General features: G+C 41.8%; 2 pseudogenes; one reads left to right on the forward strand and one right to left on the reverse strand.

The window, feature by feature from the left end:
• LOC117441148 (zinc finger protein 208-like) overlaps positions 1 to 20,238 on the reverse strand; it is a 447,659-nt pseudogene that overhangs the window by 33,771 nt on the left and 393,650 nt on the right.
• The window catches only part of LOC139433246 (zinc finger protein 420-like), a 35,631-nt pseudogene continuing 24,777 nt past the window's right edge, over positions 9,385 to 20,238 (forward strand).

Consider the following 20,238-nt stretch of genomic DNA (forward strand, 5'->3'; position numbering starts at 1 on the left):
CTCACACATCCCAACTGAAGAAATGCAGCAACAAGCCCCCCAAAACAAAAAGAAATCAACTGGTTTGATGAGGAATGCCAACAAAAAGGAAAGAACTTAGGACATATCGAACCAAAAACATAGAGATCCTAGCAACGCAGACGTACGCCTCCTTTGCGCCACATGCTCAAACAATACAAACGTACAATCAAAACCAAGAAGGCTCAGAGAGGAGCAGCAGCTGCAGCCTGAAGCCAAAATGCAGGGAAAGTGACCCTTCTCAGGACTCCCAGAACCCTTTGGACTTTCTAACGACTGAACAGGAACTGGTCATCAAGGACTCCCAGAACCCTTTGGACTTTCTAAAGACTGAACAGGAACTGTCATCAAGGACTCCCAGAACCCTTTGGACTTTCTAACGACTGAACAGGAACTGGTCATCAAGGACTCCCAGAACCCTTTGGCCTTTCTAACGACTGAACAGGAACTGGTCATCAAGGACTCCCAGAACCCTTTGGCCTTTCTAACGACTGAACAGGAACTGGTCATCAAGGACTCCCAGAACCCTTTGGACTTTCTAACGACTGAACAGGAACTGGACAAAGAGTTGATTAACCGAAAACCAAAAAAGCAAGTTGGCTTGACGGCATATTGAACGAGATGCTAAAACACTCGAGTAAAAAGATCAGACTGGCTAAACTCAAACTATTCAACTTGATCCTGATTGTAGGGTACTTCCCTGACAGCTGGAATCGTGGTCTCATAACATCAATTTTTAAAAACGGCGATAAATCTGACCCTAATAACTACAGAGGCATTTGTGTGAACAGTAACCTGGGGAAGGTCTTCTGTAGTATTATAAATTCCCGGCTTATAGACTTCCTTACGAAACACAAAGTCCTGAGCAAAAGCCAGATTGGGTTCTTACCAAATCACCGCACATCAGACCACATGCACACCCGACACACCTAACTGACTAATATGTTAATCAAAATAAAAGCAAAATATTTGCCTGTTTCATCAATTTCCAAAAAGCATTTGACTCGATTTGGCACGTTGGTCTATTCAACAAACTACTTCAAAGCGGTATAGGGGAGGAAACATTTGACCTAATCAAATCTATGTACACAAACAACATGTGCAGCATCAAGATCGGACACAAGAGAACCACCTTCATTTCTCAAGAGCGGGGAGTAAGACAAGGATGCTGTTTATCACCGGCCCTGTTCAACATCTACATTAACGAACTGATCAGGGCCAGGCTGAGCCCACATCTATTAGAGTCAACCAGACTATAACAACACACACACAGAACTACCTCACTCATTTGAACACTAGATCCAGAACACAAAGTGAAATGCAATGCTATCTGGCCCTAAAGAGACAGTACACTGGCAGTAAAGCATGCACTGCTGAATAAAGTATGATTTATCTTTTACGAAACCTTTTTTTCATATGAAATGCAGTTGGAGGTCAACCAATCACAGAGCTTGAGGCAACGCGGAACAATAGCTGAGGATTCTGGGTAGTGTAGTGTCTTCGGCCATCCTAAACTGAACACATATTTGTTTCTCCGAATCGAAGGGGGAAATTACAAAAGCATTGTACACATTTTAAACCAATCAATGTTGTGTACTCAACAAGGATAATCTGGTGTTTTTGAGTTGATGAGTAATGCAGATAGCACTGTAAAATCAATCGACAGTAAGGAGAGTACTTACTTCCGGGTATAAAATCCTCCGTTATCCAATGAGAATGGACGCTCACATTGCTCTCCGTAATACAATAAAGGGGACAGGATCAAATCGGAATATAATGTTCTTTTAAAAACGTTAACTAAAGGGAACAATCTATTGGACACAGCTGAAGCTCTGGCCTTCCTTAAAACAAACTAATGTAATAAAAATCACAGTTGCATTACACACAATGCACTGTTTTTTGAGAACAAAAAATCGTAACTAATGCACCATAATACATTCTGACGAAAAATAAAAATAATTATGAATACAAATAAAAGAAGCCTCCCGCGAGTTACTACAAGCTATAAAGTAGATTTTAAAACGTTTTATAGAATAAAAGCTCACTGCAGGACGTTGTAGAAATGCGTGTGTGCACCACGACAAGGGAGCCTCATTCACTTTACATTGGGGTTGTTTTCGTGGTGCCGACACGTAAATGTAACAAAGTTCGTGAGTCCACCACGCAATGCGGTGTTAAGGAGTCGTGGTGGAGTCACGCATTCTGGTGAGATCAGGTAGTGTGTGTAGTCCGTTGCTGTTCAATATAATGATGCATGACATCTTTAATCAAGTTCATCCAAGTGTGGGGAAATCTTTGAATGCAGATGATGGGGCTTTGTGGGCAAAAGGCCGCAATGTAGCACATGTTGGAAAGAAAGTTAAGTTAAAGTTAAAGCCTTTTATTGTCACTATACACAAGGTATAACGAGATGCAGAGTACAACTCTGTCCCGGTGTGCAAAAATATACAAACAAATACATAACACCAAAAAACACAGCAATAGGACATACAATCATACGGGGGAATAAATAGTTAAAAATATTGACATAAAAAAAAAAATATATAAAGTGCATTAAAAGTGTGTGTATGTGTGAGAATGGTTACAGTTATTATGTGTGTGGTGGTTGAGCAGCCTGACGGCCCAGGGGTAGAAACTGTTTTTGAGTCTGTTTGTCCGTGACTTGAAGCTCCTGTATCTCCTCCCAGAAGGCAGGAGAGAGAACAGTCTGTGACCCGGGTGAGAGCTGTCCTTTATGATTTTATCAGCTCTGCTGAGGCAGCAGGAGGTGGAGATGTGTTCCAGAGAGGGCAGGGGGCAGCCGATGGTTTTCTCTGCCATCCTGATCACTCTCTGCAGGGCTTTCTTGTCCGCAGCTGAGCATCCTGCATACCACCCCGAGATGGAGTATGACAGCACGCTCTCGATGGTCGCCCGGTTGAAGGACAAATGCAAATCAAAGGCATAGCAACTCGTTTCCTCTGGGTTCCTGCTCATGTTGGTGTGGAGGGTAATGAACAGGTGGATATTCTGGCCAAACAAACACTCAGAAGTATGAACATAGACATAGAAGTTCCACTCAGCAAAGCGGAGGTTCAAACATTCATTCAGAAATATGCACAAACAACATGGCAAGATCATTGGGACTTGTACAGGAAGACATCTTTATACAATTCAAAGGTATGTGGGGGATGGAAGGAAGGTGGGGTTTGAAAGAAGGGAGGAAAATGTCATTTCTCGGATGAGAATAGGTCATACAGGTCTCAATCATACTTTAAGTATAATAGGAAAGCATCCAACCGGAAAGTGTATACACTGCAGCCAGCCAGAAACTGTTGAGCATGTTTTACTGCTTTGCAGGAATATAGTACTCAGAGAAATGTGCTTTTCCAGACACTGAAGAAAGCAACATTCCATGACTTGTCGCTATCAGGGCTGTTAGGGAAACATCAGGCAATATATATTGTGAGATTATTAAGTTTCTAAGAGAAATTGATACATTTAAAATATCTAGAGTTTTGGTTCTTTGTTTTGTGTTCTTGTTTTCTGCATAGTCTCTTGTCCACACTCCAGTCCAGTTGGTGGCGGTAATGCACCTACAAGTTGGTTTGCCAACCGCCAATAAACACGAAAGAAGAAGAAGACGAAAACGAGAGAAAAAGAAGGACAAAAGAAGAGGTGAGTGGATTAAGCACATGTAGAGGTTTCATTAAGTGTATTTACTATTTACATCTCTTAACTTACAGTTAATCACGAATCAGAAGTTATCTTATTTAACACAACAGCTATAATCTTGGAAGAAAGAACCCTCACAAAAAACCTTTCCTTCGGCTCTGGGGAGTAACAGTTGATTTGTAATGCTCAGCTGACTTTATGTTAGTTATTTATTACACCAGTTGTCTTTAAGACGGTTTGAGTTGTTGTGTTGGTGCTCTTTACCATAGATATGGTTTTAAATGTATGCTAACTAGCTTATTAGCATCGCCGTTCACCGCGACGTAGCATTTTTCCCATTGAAATGAATGGGGTTCTTCAGTTAGCAGCTAACGCTAAGCTAAGCGACGGGTTAGCTCATTAGATAAATAGATATACTTTATTTAAATAATGATTTCTCTTAAACTGGGAAATGAATATGTCACAGCAGAAGTGTTTTCAGGCATTACACGAGTTAAACATATTTAAAAGATGCAATAAGATAATAAAATGAAGCATTAGCAGCACGTATACACACAGGACACATATCACTAGAGTATCTAAAGAATACACAATATACAGAAAATACTGTATACATGGAGTACATTAAACAGTCTCACTAGCTAATGTTTGCTTTCTGTGTTAACTTAGTGATAGTTACACACGGATAGCGTTATAACCGGGTTCAAACATCCATTAATGTCACTTTCTATGTGAATAAAGTCATTTTAATGAAATAAAAGTGAACTAACTGTGAGCTGTAAGTTAGAATGTAAGTTGCTACACAGATGATGAATTATATCTAATTATTTGTATTATATTAATAATAATTTACACAGAAAACCAACTTGTTATCGTAATGGTTAAAGTAATTTGCATGTAACGTTAATAACTATCTGACCTTTCTATCATGTTCTCCTCTGCTTAGCATCACATTGACCAAATGGATCACTTTGGACCATGTTTACGTCACAGCAGCATAGATGAGACAAGGCACTGCACCACGTGTGTGATAAAACACTACATATAAGCATCTAGAAATAGAACATATCATTGAATAAACTCTTTGAATTCCTCCTCTTCACTGCTGACAGTTTATGATGAATTATATCTAAATATTTGTATTATATTAATAATGAAGCAGCTCTGTGGTCTTCATCAGGACAGCTGATGAGCAGCATGGAGGAGAAGAAGGAGACCCCTGGAGCTCAGGTCAGTGTGCACTTCATCACAATATATTCCTAATTCCAGCGTTTCCGCCAGGCGGGCGTCTTGCCTTCATTTGACGCCCTTATTCAGCTCGGAACGCCCTATACAGACATAAATAAACCAGCGACTGTATTCTCCATGACACGGACAGTCTGTGGTTTGTACTTGTTTCACTTGTGTCTAGTTTCTGAACAGATATGAGGAGCTGTGAGCTCTGAGGCTAACAGCTAACGGCTGATGTTGGCTTTTGTGGTTCACATTGTCACCACCCGATCTGCAGCCCTGCCCTATTGCATCGTGCATGCGAGAGTCATAAACGTATCAAATATCTTTATTAAAATATTTTGTTATTTGAAATAAAATGAAGGACATTCACAGTTAATGTAATTAGATATACATTATGAATGCCATACATATTGCATACATTCAGTCAATATTTCTTCAGTATGTATGATAGCTGTCTAACAGAAGTTACATCCATTTCTCACTTATTCTGACAATGTACTTAACCCAATAAAATGACCCAATAAAAGGAGTTGTTCAATAATAGTGAAGTCACGTTGTAATAACAATAACTCATCTCTCTCGTTCAGATTAATATTGTTGGGTTTTTTGAGTGTTCTTTTTCTGCTTTGCCAAACGCCACTGTGTCAAATGTCCTATTAGAGTTGCCGTATGGAGTTGTCAAATATGGCGGACCATCTCGCACATGCGCACTGCAGATAGGGCAGGGCTGCAGATCGGGTAGCGACACACATTGAAGATGACGTCGTGGCTCCGCCTACATTGCGTTACTATAGTTCAGTGGTTCTCAAACTTTTTCTGGCATTCCCCACTTTGAGCAGGTGGGCCTTTTCAAGCCCCACCTGCCGCTCCAATAAAATGGTAGGCCAAGCTTAAAATGGTCAAATGTATCGTCCTATAACAGGGGTCACCAACCTTTTTTAGGATGAGGGCTACTTTCAAAACATTTTCAGTTTTTTTGCAGTGTTATATTTAGCACATTTTAAAATTATTATATGCTTCCCTTTAACCTTTGTGTGCTGTTTGGGTCTGTGGGACCCGTTTGTAGTGAAAAGAAAATGTATGATTTTTTTTAAATGTTGAAGTTAAAAGCATCACTCTGGTGCACTTTGAGCACAACATGAATTTATGGATACATCTCTCAACACTCTATGCTGTATACTGTTCAATAATCCAAACATCTTTAGAATATGATCACAACCAATAACAAATCATTTAAACTTGTTCATTCTTAGCTTATGTTACCTAGTTAGCATTCTTTCTTTTTATTTATACATATTTTACTAATCACTCCCCTTTTAAACTGTTTACTGTCCTATAGTACACATTGGAATGATTTCTTACTTTATTTTGTACAACTAGGCTATATTAAATAGATAAAGGTGTGTTTTCTCTCTCTCCCTCTGTCTCGTCGCTCGCTCACAGAGGCTGTGTGCTTCTCCGTGGCGATGATGGCTTGCGTTAAAAGATAATAATAAACATAGGCCTATTTGTAAAATGGGGGGACACAAACGGGATTTCGAAAAGTGTCACGGTTAAACTCCTTATGAAGTGGTGAGGTGCCGCTCCACATTGCTTTTCTTCCCGACTGCAACGCGGTTGTGTCTGTGTGTGTGAGAGCGTTTCACATGTGTGTCAGGGTTTCCGTTAGCCGGTAATTACCGGTTTTTAGCTGGTAACATTTATAAAAAACCGGTAAATTCAAAACCTGCTGGTCAAAATGTCCGATAATAATGCTCATACAAAACTTAGATAACGTATGCTATCCCTAGACATTTGTGACCCTCTCTATCGAAATCTGTCGGAAGTCGCAGTGGCTCATTTAAAAAAGAAACGTGGATTTGACAGGGAACTTCCTGTTGCCTCCCTGAGGGAATATGACAGGCACCTCTCACTCGCACCCTGCTCTTCCTCAGCGCTGCTCACCCTCCCTCCGGCTGAAATTATGAATGTGGTGTATAGTAATCATAGATAACACGGCAGGGTCCGTGAGAGTTGGTTTTCATCTCTGATTTCAAATAAACAAAGTCTTGGCTTTCAGAATATTAAACTTGTTTCGGCAAATTCAGATGATAAATACAACTTTGAAGCTTGTGACGGCATAATTACAAGCGGAGAACGGAGTAACTTAACGTCACAGCAGGCATAACAACAGCCGGTGTTTCTTCTGAGAGTTTTCCCCGGGAAACAAACAATAGACCTAGACACAAACACGTCATACATACACACACTCGCGAGCTTCTGTAATACTCATTATAGGCCTAGTAAACGTTGAAGGAATGCATCAGTTGCCTTCGTGGCACGCAAAGCTTTTTTCCTCCTGCCTTCACAAACTTTACACACGTATATATCGTCTGAAAATTGCTAGAGGACATTCATACTCTGCAATCCAAGACTTAATTAAATCCACCAAAAACCGACATGATTGTAACGATTATTTGAAAAACATAAATCCCTGTGTCTCTGAGCCACAGCGACACGGAGTGATTCAGAGTGGGTCCTTCTGCTGTTGGTTCTGGACTGGTGTTCTTGTGTTGGTGGATAAAGCAGACTGCTCCGTGTTTGATGTTGCTGTGCCGCTGTCACGTCTGTTCCCTGATCTCTGCGTCACCGACCGATTTGATATTAAAGTGACAGAAAAAAAACGTTATAGTAAAGCCGCGGCCAGAAAATCAGGAAGCAACGTTACTACGCTATAATCGATTATCTTCCGTCACTGCATCGATACCGAATCGTCCACGTCCCATCGCAATGCATCATAGAAACGATTATTTTCAACACCCCACTGTATACCAGAGGTGGGAGTAAGTCATACATGTGCAAGTCTCAAGTTACTGGGGTGAGAGTCAAGCAAGTCAAGTCTTACAAAATCCTGATGAATAACCCCAGTTTAAATCAGTTAAAGACAGTGGTTATGAAACTAGAGTTTTATTTTCAACATTAACAACAATGGAGAGTGGGGATCTGAAATCATAAAACAGGTAATAGGGGGAATAATTGTGTGTGTGTGTGTGTGTGGTGTGTGTGTGGTGTGTGTGTGTGTGTGGTGTGTGTGTGTGTGTGTGTGTGTGTGTGTGTGTGTGTGTGGTGTGTGTGTGTGTGTGTGTGTGTGTGGTGTGGTGTGTGTGTGTGTGTGTGTGTGTGTGTGTGTGTGTGTGTGTGTGTGTGTGTGTGTGTGTGGTGTGTGTGTGTGTGTGTGTGTGTGTGTGGTTAGCCTGCGGTCACTCGTTAGCTGTTCTAATGAAGGTAAACACAGTGAAGGCACAGCTCTTTGCAGCTGGTGCTGCTCTTCTCAGATTCTGCTGAGTTACACAATACTGCCTCCTGGTGCTGCAGAGATTTCATGAAGTGAAGGAGGTTTTTCTTCGATAAAGCAGCTGTGGGCAGCAGATACTGTGAGAGTCACAGACATGAATACATAGGTCAAGGCAGACTGGTTCACAGACTCTCCTGTTTTGCCGATCCGGTGCTTGAACAAATAACTCTACACCCCTGGCCGAAATGTCCCTAAAATGAAGTCCGAGTTTGAAATATATATCAAATAATGTATGTATTTCCCCACATAAACATAACAGTCTGCAATGAAACGGCTGTCTCCTGTGCGCTCCACTTCCTACTTTCTCCTGCGAACGAGAAGAGACTTTCTCTCTCTTTTATTTCTTTCATTGCCCTCTAGGGGCTTCGTACAATACAAAAACAAATGCAAATATTTTATTTTAAAAAGTAAAGTCCTTTGGAGTCATCTGTCTCAAGCTAAGTCTCAAGTCATGAATACCAAGTCAAAGTCAAGTCGAGTCTTTTATCAAGGTTAGTCAAGCAAGTCTCAAGTCCAAAATAGGCAAGTCAACTCATTAGACTCGAGTCAAGTCATGTGACTCGAGTCCCCCACCTCTGGTAATACTTTGGTTAGAATATTGCTGTATTACTGTAAATCATATAATAAACAAAAACAGTGATAAGTAGTATTTTGTTAACTCAAGGTTTATATTAAAGGGACCTATCATGCAAAATGCACTTTCGTACGTCTTTTATACATGAACAGTGTCCCCGGTGTTCCAGGGAACTCACCAAGTGTCAGAAAACACAACCCTTTCTATTTTCCTCCATACCCAAATCTCTTAAAAGGGGCTGCAACAGATCTGATACAGATTTGAACACTTTACTGACGTCAGTAAAGTGGTGCTACGGCTATTGGTCAACTCTCCACCTATCAGGGGAATGAGAGGTTGGGCTACGGCCGGCCCTTGCTGCTCGAAAGCGCTGGAGACGCTGTAGTACATATGCCAGGCCTGTAGTAGTCTGCCACAAAAGCAGCGACGAAGACTTCCCTTGCATGGTTGCCATTGTTGCCCTTCTGTTTATTCTCCGCTGTGGCTCTTTTTCTCCCTCCCGAGCAAGCGTTTGCGCCTCCTGCTTTAAAAACAAATAAATAATGCTTTATATAATGATATGTAAGGGATAATGTGCAGCGACGCGGTCATTATGGGGAAAAGAAACACCGACAGGGATCAGGAGCCCGACGCGAAGTGGAGGGATCTAGATCGGCATGAAGGCACATATGCAATGTGCACATTATCCCATCACTTATCACACGGCCACATTCTTACAAAAGTTAACGATGTGACTCCCCAATATTAATTTAAAATGCTTTTATGGATTTAGAAAATAATTTTATGATTTAAAAAATAGTGTCTATGTCCGGACCGCTGCGTAAAAAGGAGCGTTTCTGCCCCGTTACTTCTCTTCTTACTTCTATAAGAATAAAACAAGGTGGAGAGAGATCTCTTTTTCTCCCCCTCTTCTCCCCCTGCAGCCCAGCAGAGTCTCAGAGCACGTTCCCTCTCCTGTTCCTGGGGGGCGTGGTCAGCGCAGCTCACATCAGCCCCCTGCAAAAAACAGCGCTGGAAAGAGCAAATGGAGCAAAATGAGGATGGCTAAAATGCAGGATCTTTTTGGTATTTTGAATAAAAGACTTTATATAGGTATGGCCCTACAATATATTGTTCAAATATAGCATGATAGGTCCACTTTAAGTGAGTTTTTATTGTGTTAACTGTGTATTTATGCTTTTTAGATTGAATTTCTCTGTCTGTCTGTTCTAGAAACCGAAAGGAAGAGAGAGACGTCACAGCTGTCAGCAATGTGACAAATCCTTCACAACATCTGGAAATTTAAAGAGCCACCTGCGTATTCACACACGAGAAAAACCGTACAGCTGTCAAGAGTGTGGGACAACTTTCACTAGATCAGGTGCTCTCAAAACACATCAACTTATTCACACAGGAGAAAAAACATACAGCTGTGAAGAGTGTGGGACAACTTTCACTCAATCAAGTCATCTCAAATCACATCAACATATTCATACTGGAGAAAAACCGTACAGCTGTGAAGAGTGTGGGAGAACTTTCACTGCATCAAATGCTCTCAAAACACATCACGTATTCACACTGGAGAAAAACCTTACAGCTGTGAAGAGTGTGGGACAACTTTCACTAGATCAAGTCATCTCAAAACACATCAACTTATTCATACTGGAGAAAAACCTTACAGCTGTGAAGAGTGTGGGACAACTTTCACTAGATCAAGTCATCTCAAAACACATCAACTTATTCATACTGGAGAAAAACCTTACAGCTGTGAAGAGTGTGGGACAACTTTCACTAGATCAGGTAATCTCAAATCACATCAATTATTCATACCGGAGAAAAACCTTACAGCTGTGAAGAGTGTGGGAAAACTTTCACTGCATCAAATGCTCTCAAAACACATCTCCGTATTCACACTGGAGAAAAACCGTACTGGTGTGATGAGTGTGGGAAAACGTTCACTACATCACATGCTCTCAAAATACATCTTCGTGTTCACACTGGAGAAAAACCGTACTGGTGTGAAGAGTGTGGGAAAATGTTCAATCAATCAGGTGCTCTCAAAATACATCTTCGTGTTCACACTGGAGAAAAACCTTACAGCTGTGAAGAGTGTGGGGACAACTTTCACTAGATCAAGTCATCTCAAAACACACATCAAACTTATTCATACTGGAGAAAAACCGTACTGGTGTGAAGAGTGTGGGAAACGTTCACTACATCAAGTGCTCTCAAAACACATCACCGTATATCACACTGGAGAAAAACCGTACTGGTGAAGAGTGTGGGAAAACGTTCACTACATCAAGTGCTCTCAAATCACATCTCTTCTGTTCACTCAGGAGAAAAACCGTACAGCTGTGAAGAGTGTGGGAAAACGTTCACTACATTCAAGTCTCTCTCACACATTCACCGTATTCATACTGGAGAAAAACCGTACTGGTGTGAAGAGTGTGGGAAAACGTTCACAAGATCAGATGCTCTCAAATCACATATTCGTGTTCACACAAGAGAAAAACCATAGTGTTTTAAGAGTGTAGCATTACGCATATTTAGTTTTTCACAGTTTACAATAAACAATTCCCATCTATAGAGTGGCGAAGTCACGCCCATCTACTTCCGCTCCATGGGACCTTATTTCGGAAAAATAATGTATTGAAGTCAATGGAGAGAGAAAACATATCTTTCGATCCCGTTTGAATAGTGCCATGAATTGCACATATGATGTTTGTCAATCTTAAAAAAGAATTTCCATGTCAAAAAAGTCACAATTTGTCGTAAAACTGTTGAAATATAAGACTATGAAAAATACGCAACTACAAAGACTACTAATCCCAGAGTCGCGTAAGTGATGTCACAATTGTTTTCCTCCACTCAGAGATAGCTATGATCAGCACCATATAGATAGAATCTAACTATATGGCGCTGGATAAGATAACTTTAACAAGATGCCTGTGTGCTTAGTACCAGGTTGTTATCATACCAGCAATGGATCTGCCTCGTTCTTTCGCGTCCCGTCTGATGAAAGGACCATGAGTCACTGGATCAAGTTAGCTACCTAGCTAGTAGGATAGCACGTTAGTTAGCATTACAGCCTTGTCATTTTTATTAGCCTTAATATGAAGTAACATTAAGTAACCCAACATGTTAAACAGTAATGGCGCGTTTCCACTGCAGGCCTCGCTCGGCCTCGCTCGGTTTGGTTTGGCCTTATTAGGTCCGGCTCACTTTAATGCTGCGTTTCCATTACAGTTTAGGAACTGGGGTAGTTACTATAGTAACGCAGTGTAGGCGGGGCGATCAGCTTTTTGGCGGGCGGAGCGACGCTGCATACAACTGCCGTGAGGTCATCTTCAATGTGACACAACTCACACAACAACAATGGAGCATGTGGAAGCCATCGTGTCCTTGCTTCTTGGTATGTGGATTTTTATCACAGCAAGAAGGAAAACTTTGTTTTGGAAAAGGCTGCTTATAGCAAGACGGAATACAGAAGAAGCTGAGGGGAGACTTATGGCAATCGTACAACGCGGCAGAGACTACTCCAGGACGACTCAACGACAACGCTACTCGGTAAGCTAACGTTAGCTAACTAGCAATGTGTTTCACTGCTCACTATACGACCAAAGTGTTTCACGCTCATTATATGACAAAAGTGTTTCAAGTATTTAATTAATTGTAGGTTGCCACCGCAGACCATGTGTTTGGATGCTTGACCGAGCAACCGAGTGGTGGGGTGTGATTGTTCCATCTTTCACACACCTCAGTGGGTGGAGAACTTCAGGATGTCTGAGGAAACATACACCTACCTGTGCAACAAACTGCGGCCAGCGATGGAGAGACAGGACACACCATTCCGCGAGTGTATACCTTAAGGAAAAGGGTGGCCATCCCACTGTGGAAGCTTGCGACCGGCTCAGAGTACAGAAGCATTGGACATCTCCTCCATCATCCTTCAAGGAGTTGTAGATGGAAAGGGACATTTCTGGAATGTGTTTGCAGGAATGCCTGGGAGCTTGCATGACGCTCGGGTTTTGAGGCTGTCCTCATTGTGGGAGTTAGCCAGTCGTGGTAACTACTTTCCACCTTGCACCAGGAACATTCGTGGGGTGAATGCTGGCTATTATATCCTGGGAGACAATGCCTATCCCTTGCAAAGCTGTCTCATAAAAACGTTCCCTGACAATGGACAGCTGACAGCAGAAAATGTGATCTACAACAGAAAATTTGCAGCGCACGGGTAGTAGTAGAAAACGCTTTTGGTAGACTGAAGGGAAGGTGGCGTTGCCTCATGAAAAGAAATGACTGTGATGTGAAACTTGTTAAATCCATGGTTCTGACATGCTGTGCTCTGCATAACCTCTGCGAGAGTCATGGAGAGGCCTATGATGATGGGTGGGATGCACCAGCAGTAGCGGAGCCTGGGGTAGCAGTGGCTCAAGGTGCAGAGGAGGAGGGCACTGAAATACGACAGGGTTTGATGCGCTACCTGAATAGCTAAATATTCAGGTTCATAACATCATCAGTGATATACATGTCTTGTGTTTGTAATTATAAACACGACATTGAAAGATTGTGGGCCGTTAAGGCTAGTGCCATTTGTTTTGTTTTTATTATTACTACATTGTATTGAACATAAATAAATTTTTTCTCTTTCACATATGTGTTTGTCAAATGATTTAAACAAAAAAATTATCAGAATTGACTATTTAGTAAATATTTGATTTTCAAGCACCAGTAAGTACTTAATAAGAACGTAAACAAATACAAATGATCTCTTATCCCCCTTCTCTTTCTGTTTTTTTCTAAATACCCCCTTCCAGTTTATTTGTAAAAGGAAATATTTTACTTTAAGTAATGTCAGTTTCCAAATAATGTTTTAGGAGGACCTCAAGCAGGCAAACTCAATTTCTTGCTTTAAATCTCTTAAAATTAACTTTTATCTTATGGGCTTTTTCCTAACTGATGGTGTTTCTTATTGCATGTTTATATCTCTAGATCTTAATTGGGCTATTTTTACAATTGTTTGAGTGATGTTTTTTTTTTTTAAAGATCCACAAATATTATTAGTAATGGTATTAGTTGTAGCTATTTTTATTTAGGAAAAATATAGGCCTATAACTTCTACCTCATTCCAAAACTGTAATTTTGTGTGTGAGTGGCAACCCAGTGACTTTGTTTACATGCTCACGAAAATCAGTTTGTTAATCAGATTATGGCAGGAAATCAGATGATGCATTTATCAACAAGAGATAAAATGAGAAGTACTTTATTGAATCCCAATTTGGGAAGTGTTTTTTGTTGCAGCATAACAAGGCATGGCATGTACAATAGAAATAAAAAAGATATATATATTTGTTGCATACCATAAAAACCATAGCCATAACCATAAAAAGGCATGGCATTGTACAAATACAAAATAAAAAAATGTTTGTATTGCAGCAGCATAAAATATATGGCATATATATATATATAAAAAAGGAAAGATAAGAAATAAACAAGAATTAACAAAAACAAGAGAGATGAAACTGAATAATGTTAAAATTACAGAGGTGGTTCGTCTTCCTGAGGAGACGGGCCACGTCGGCTGCCCCCTAGAACCTGGCCGAGAGTGCGCAGGAAGGCTAGGTTAAACGCATGAGTTTGAGCGTTCTCCTCCCTTCTCAAGGACATTTCCTCCTCCCTCGCCCGGGCAGCAGCCTCCATGGTCAGCTGCCAGTGCCGATCCACCTGGGCCAGGCTCTGTTCATGGTGCTGTGCTAGGTGCTTGTCTCCTCCTCGTTTCCTCTTGCCTGTATGACGATAAGATAATTATAGCAATAAGTATTAGCAATAACAATGAAAAACACAGGACGGGTACAGGTCACACAAGGATATAATAAAATGTATAAGCAGAACAACAGTAAGGATGAACTAAAGACAGTTATGCCCTAGATGTTTACAATGATTGTGAAAGTGAATTACATTATGTCCAGCCTGTTGATAATGATTATAAATATATGTATATAATAGGATGTCACACACAATTGCGCTAGCTGCGTACTAGCTAGTTTGTAACAGAGCATTTCCACACAGTGGTATAGCTTATTTTACTTAATGACGATGGATGATCTAAAGTTTTTAAAAAAGTCACAATTCTAGTCGTTTTGCCATGCCTATTTCTTACCTAGAACCACATGCTGCGGTGTCGTGATGGCACTCGGCGTTGGTGTCGATTCCTCCTCGGCTGGTGTCTGTGGTCGAGTTGAGGTCCGTTCTGATGTTGAGGACGGAACACTGCCACCACCCGGTGTTCGGGACTGTTCCTCCTCACTAGCAGGCCCGGACTGGCCATCGGGAGGACCGGGAGGTTTCCCGATGGCCTGGCCTGTTAAATGGCCTGCTGGCCTGTTAAATGGCCTGCTGGCCTGAGGATTTTTTTTTTTGTATACATATGTATTGTGAACGCAACGCTGCGCAAATGTGGGTCTGACTGACTCTGCCTCACAGAGGGTGACTGGCTGTCTACATGATGTGGCCTGCCGACATGGCCACTTTCATACAGATCATACTCGATTGGTCTCTGTGTGTCATTCAAGCTCGGGAGGGTGTGTGTGTTATGTGTGGGGCGAGCGAGTGAGATAAAGTGCGCGCACCGGTTACGTGTTTTGTTGTTGTTGTTAGCATCTGGTGCTAGCTAGCTGCGCTAACGGATATAAGGAGCTGTTTCAACAACAAGGTGGGGGGAGAGTCCTCTCCTGTCAGACTGAGAGGCTGATAACTACAGCTCAGGTGAGGTAAAGGACTCTCTGAGTGTTTAGATAGTTAACTTAGTCTAAGTTCTCTGTGGGTCTCAAACGGTTTGGTCACCATTTATGTAAACACATATTTCCATTTGAGGGGGGAGTGATTAGTAAAATATGCATGAATAATAAAAAAATAAAAACGTTAACTAGGTGAAAAAAGGCAAGATAAACTATTAAAACTTGTTGAGAGCTAAAACTAGTCTTTGCTGCTGCCTCAAAGAGGAGGAGAGGAGGGAGACAGGTGAGGCTGGTTCAGGAGCACAGACAAACTCACAACTATAAATGAACCAAAAACAAATAAATAAACAAGTTTCAATGTTTTTTCATATTGGATATGGGATGTTATTGGTTATGGCCATGTTATTATGATTTATGATTATTTAAATGTATACAGTTATGTTTCATATGGGTGTAGTCTCGTTATTTCCCCCTCAAAATGCACCAGATTGATGCATTTAAGTCCAACATTTAAAAAAAAATCTTACCGGAGGAGCATGCCCCCGGACCCCCCTATAGGATTTGAGGTCCACCCCCACTTAAAATATGTTCACATAGGTTTCTAAATAGATTTGCACATTTTTTTTAATATTAACCCATGTCCATATGTTATTTTTGGGTAGTAGATTTAGAGCGCTATCACTACGGGCAGCAACGCTGTAAAAATTGACAAATAAATCCAGCAAAATGGCACAAAACACTGGTAGTGGCCGGCTGGGTGTATAATTCCCGGCCTGACTTATTGTCCCAGTCCGGCCCTGCTCACTAGTCACAATGGCATCATCTAGAACAGCAACATGACTTGTTAATTCCACGAACTACTGTAGCACAATACTAAATAGCAACAACAACTGTAGAAAAGAAGAACCTAAACAATGGCGCATGTGTGTTGGCAAACAATAGCTCTAGCTAATGCTATCTGCCTTAGCTACTATGTAGCTTTTCGGGGCTCCATAAAAGCATGGGTTGTCGAACATAAATGTAAGGATAAAATACTTGTTTGATTGTTAGAAGTGAGCTTTAGAATAGATAGGGACACAACGCTTTCAAGCAAATAACAGAGCGTTAGCAAAGACTTACCAGCAGGGACTCCAGTAACGCGGTTGCAGAGTCCAGGCCTACCTCCCTCCCAACGTTGGCCGGTCTATGGCCATAAATAGCGTCCAAGGTCGAACCACTTCCAGCTTTTCCTATCGGAACCACTCCGGCACTGCTGGAAAGTCCTTGAGAATCCGCGTTCGGACAACAGTGCAGAGACCTCCTGAAAAACGTTTTAGGTGCGAGTTGTGCAGTCGAGCTCCCGCTGGATTTTATCATCTGCAATCAGCTGGAGAACGTCGCAACTTCGTCAATCGACCACGGTATGCTTTTCTGTCATTTTCTTAGGTTTACAAAAATGCTGCAAGCGTCCCTTAATATATGCGACACTAGGGATTAAGTCGCGCGAGAATTGTGACGATTTTCTCTGACCAATCAGCATCATCACTAGTTTAGCATATTCCGCCCGGTTGTTGGCCTCGATAGAAACCATTTAGTCGGGCCAGAAAAAGGTGAAAAAGTAGCCTCGGGCCAAAACTAGGCCAAGTGGAAACGCAAACCAAAAACGGGCCCCGCACGGGCTCGGCGCGCTTAAAGCGAGCTACCCCGCTGCAGTGAAACGCGCCATATAGTAACCCAAAATGTGGGGGAGTCATCCTTTTGTTGACAAGACAGTAGTGACGGCCATCTTGGGGACGTGTGTTTGTTTCTGCGAGACCGGAGATGTAGTTCATTGAGCGTTCACACAAACAAATGTGTTCACAGTTTTACGACACATGTTTTTACTTGCAAAGATTATCTTTTAAAAATGGACAAACATCATATGTGTAATTCGTGGCACAAATTCAAACGTTATCGAAAGATAATCACCGCGTATCGCCGATCCTCTCGCCGCTACGTCACACCCGCGTATCGCCGCTCCTCTCCGAGCCTGTTGCTACCACGGCGGAGATGTAAAGTTGGATTAAATAAGTCCGGTGTAACGCGAGGTGGGATTACCTTCTCTACTCTGCTGTGCTGCTGTAGCTGAGCCTGGTTTCACCTGCTCTGCTCTGCTGTGTTGCCGCCCGCTGAGCCTGGTTACCTGCTCTGCTGTGCTGCCGCCCGCTGAGGCCTGGTTCCACCTGCTCTGCTCATGCTTGCTGTGCTGCTGTAGCTGAGGCCTGGTTCCACCTGCTCTTCTTGCCTGCTCTGCTGTGCTGCTGTAGCTGAGGCCTGCTCCACCTTGCTCCGGGAACAGCGTGGATACGTTGTGCTGGACTGGGAGAATGGCGGGTCGGGTTTCTGCTGTGCCTTTTCTTGGCTGTGCTGGACAAGGAGAAGATCGCTAGTCGTCCTGAACAATCTACTACTGGATTCGGGTATGTTCTGCCGCCCGCTGTGGACATCCCCGTACAGTTTCGGAGGTGTTGCACAAACAATTGCTGGTTGCACTGTCGCGGACATTCATTTCGGAAAATGTTTGTCTTTCTCACATGCCTGCCACGATGGTCCTTCAGAATTGTTTTTTAAACTCTATCTCACTTTCGCGAAGTTTGCTGGTGACTCGTAGGAGACAGCTTGACAAATGTTAATGTTGTGTGGATATAAGAGGAAAAGGTGCTTGGTAATTTTTATTGTTGTTTACGATCAGGAAATGTACAGCCAAATCAGGTCCAGCCGAGCATTATTAAGTCAAATAGCCTGTCTCCTGCTGATTTATATCTAGATCTGGGCTTAGGTTTAATTCATTTAAATGTGCGTATCCTGTTACCTAAGATTAGATTTGGTCCGGATTTGGGGTGGCGAGTTTCTACTGATGCTGATGTCCATTGTCTTATCAGAAACGTGGCTAGAATAAATCCATTTTGGCCCTCTGACATTTAACATAAATAGGTTACAGGAGTGTATGATCGTACTGACCGCACCTAAAAAAGGTGGTGGCGTTGCCCATTATATGTGAAAAATAGTTTGTGTAACTATAATATGGTTTGCCAAATCTGTGTGGTAAACAGCTAGATTTAGCCGTGAAATATTGAGGTAACAAAGGGTCAACAGCTCATGGTGGGTGGGCTGCTACAGGCCCCATTCGGCTGTCAAGGACTCTTTATCCGTCATTGGCAAAACTGTTATCAGGCAACTTTTCCTACAAGGAAATAGTGCTGCTTGGTGATTTTAATTGGGACTGGTTAACTTCTGTGTCAGAGGATTTAAAAACCTGTGTACCTCATTGAATTTTTACCCAGATTATAGACAGTCCTACTCCGCCCAAATATTAAGTCCCCAAATAATCCTCCTTAAGTTGATCTAATTTTAACAAATGTTCCACATAAATACTCATCTGTGGGAGTATTTTGCTAATGATGTGAGTGACCACTGTGTTGTAGCCACAATTAGGGACACTAAGGTCCAAAAGGTTAAACCACGTGTCATCACAAAGAGAGACAAAAAACACTTTGTGGAGCAGGGTTTTTTACATGATCTGTTTGATTTTGATTGGGGTAGAATCAATTTGTGTGCTGATGTAGAAACTGCATGGTCTTATTTTTATCTTGGTTTTATGAAAATTATAGATAGACATGCACCTCTGCGTAAATTTAGAGTGAAGGGACGAAACAATCCCTGGTTTTCTGCTGAGCTGTCTAGTCTCCTTCATGAGAGAAATAATGCTTGGGCTAAGGCTAGGAAATCAGTCTCAGAGGTAGAATGGCTACGTTTTAGGCAGCTAAGAAATAGCTTCACATCCCAAATAAAAAGTGCTAAATCAAGTACTATTTGTCGGTTACCATAGAAAACCTGAATAATCCTAGGAAATTTTGGAAAGCCATAAAAATCGATTTCCACTGGTGATATCCCAAATGAGCTACCTCCGTGCCTTACCACAGCATCTGGCACTATATCAGACAGGGCTACTATGCTAAATTGTTTTAATAAGCATTTGTGTCTTGTGGCTCTCTGTTTGGCTGTGTGGCTCCTGTGAACACTCCAATCCTTGACTCTGAACAATGTGGTCTGGAAAACCCTTTCAGTTTTACTCCTTTAACTGTTGGTATTGTTCATGAAGCATTATCCAAGTTAGATCCTAGGAAACCGGCTGGCCCGGACAACGTAGAACCTTTCTTTTTAAAGATAGCTGCAGATTTTATTGCTCCACCTCTTACTTCTCTTTTAACCTCTCCCTCAGCACGAACACAATTCCAAAAGTAGGAAGTCTGCTTATGTCTTGCCTTTACTGAAAGGAGGGGGAGGCAACTATTTTAAATAACTATAGGCCAAGTTGTCAGTTCTGGCTAAGGTGCTCGAACGCTTAGTGAGTGAACAGGTAAAGGAGTTTTTATGTAACAATGACATCCTGTCTAAACATCAGTCAGGCTTCAGAAAGAAACACAGCACCATCACCTGCGACAATGAAAGTGGTAAATGACATTACTACTATTTTAGATAATAAGCAGAGTTGTGCAGCTCTGTTTTATTGACCTTTCCAAAGCGTTTGACAACCGTTGATCATCGCATCTTAAAGCAGAGGCTACTCAGTATAGGCATATCCAGCCATGCAGTGGGGTGGTTTGTGAACTACCTCTCTGAAAGGTCCCAATGTGTTCACTTTGATGGGCTGTCTTCTGAGTGGTTAAACATTTCTAATGGTGTAC

This window comes from Pseudochaenichthys georgianus, unplaced genomic scaffold (genome assembly GCF_902827115.2).
Source record: "Pseudochaenichthys georgianus unplaced genomic scaffold, fPseGeo1.2 scaffold_151_arrow_ctg1, whole genome shotgun sequence".
NCBI classification, from domain to species: domain Eukaryota; kingdom Metazoa; phylum Chordata; class Actinopteri; order Perciformes; family Channichthyidae; genus Pseudochaenichthys; species Pseudochaenichthys georgianus.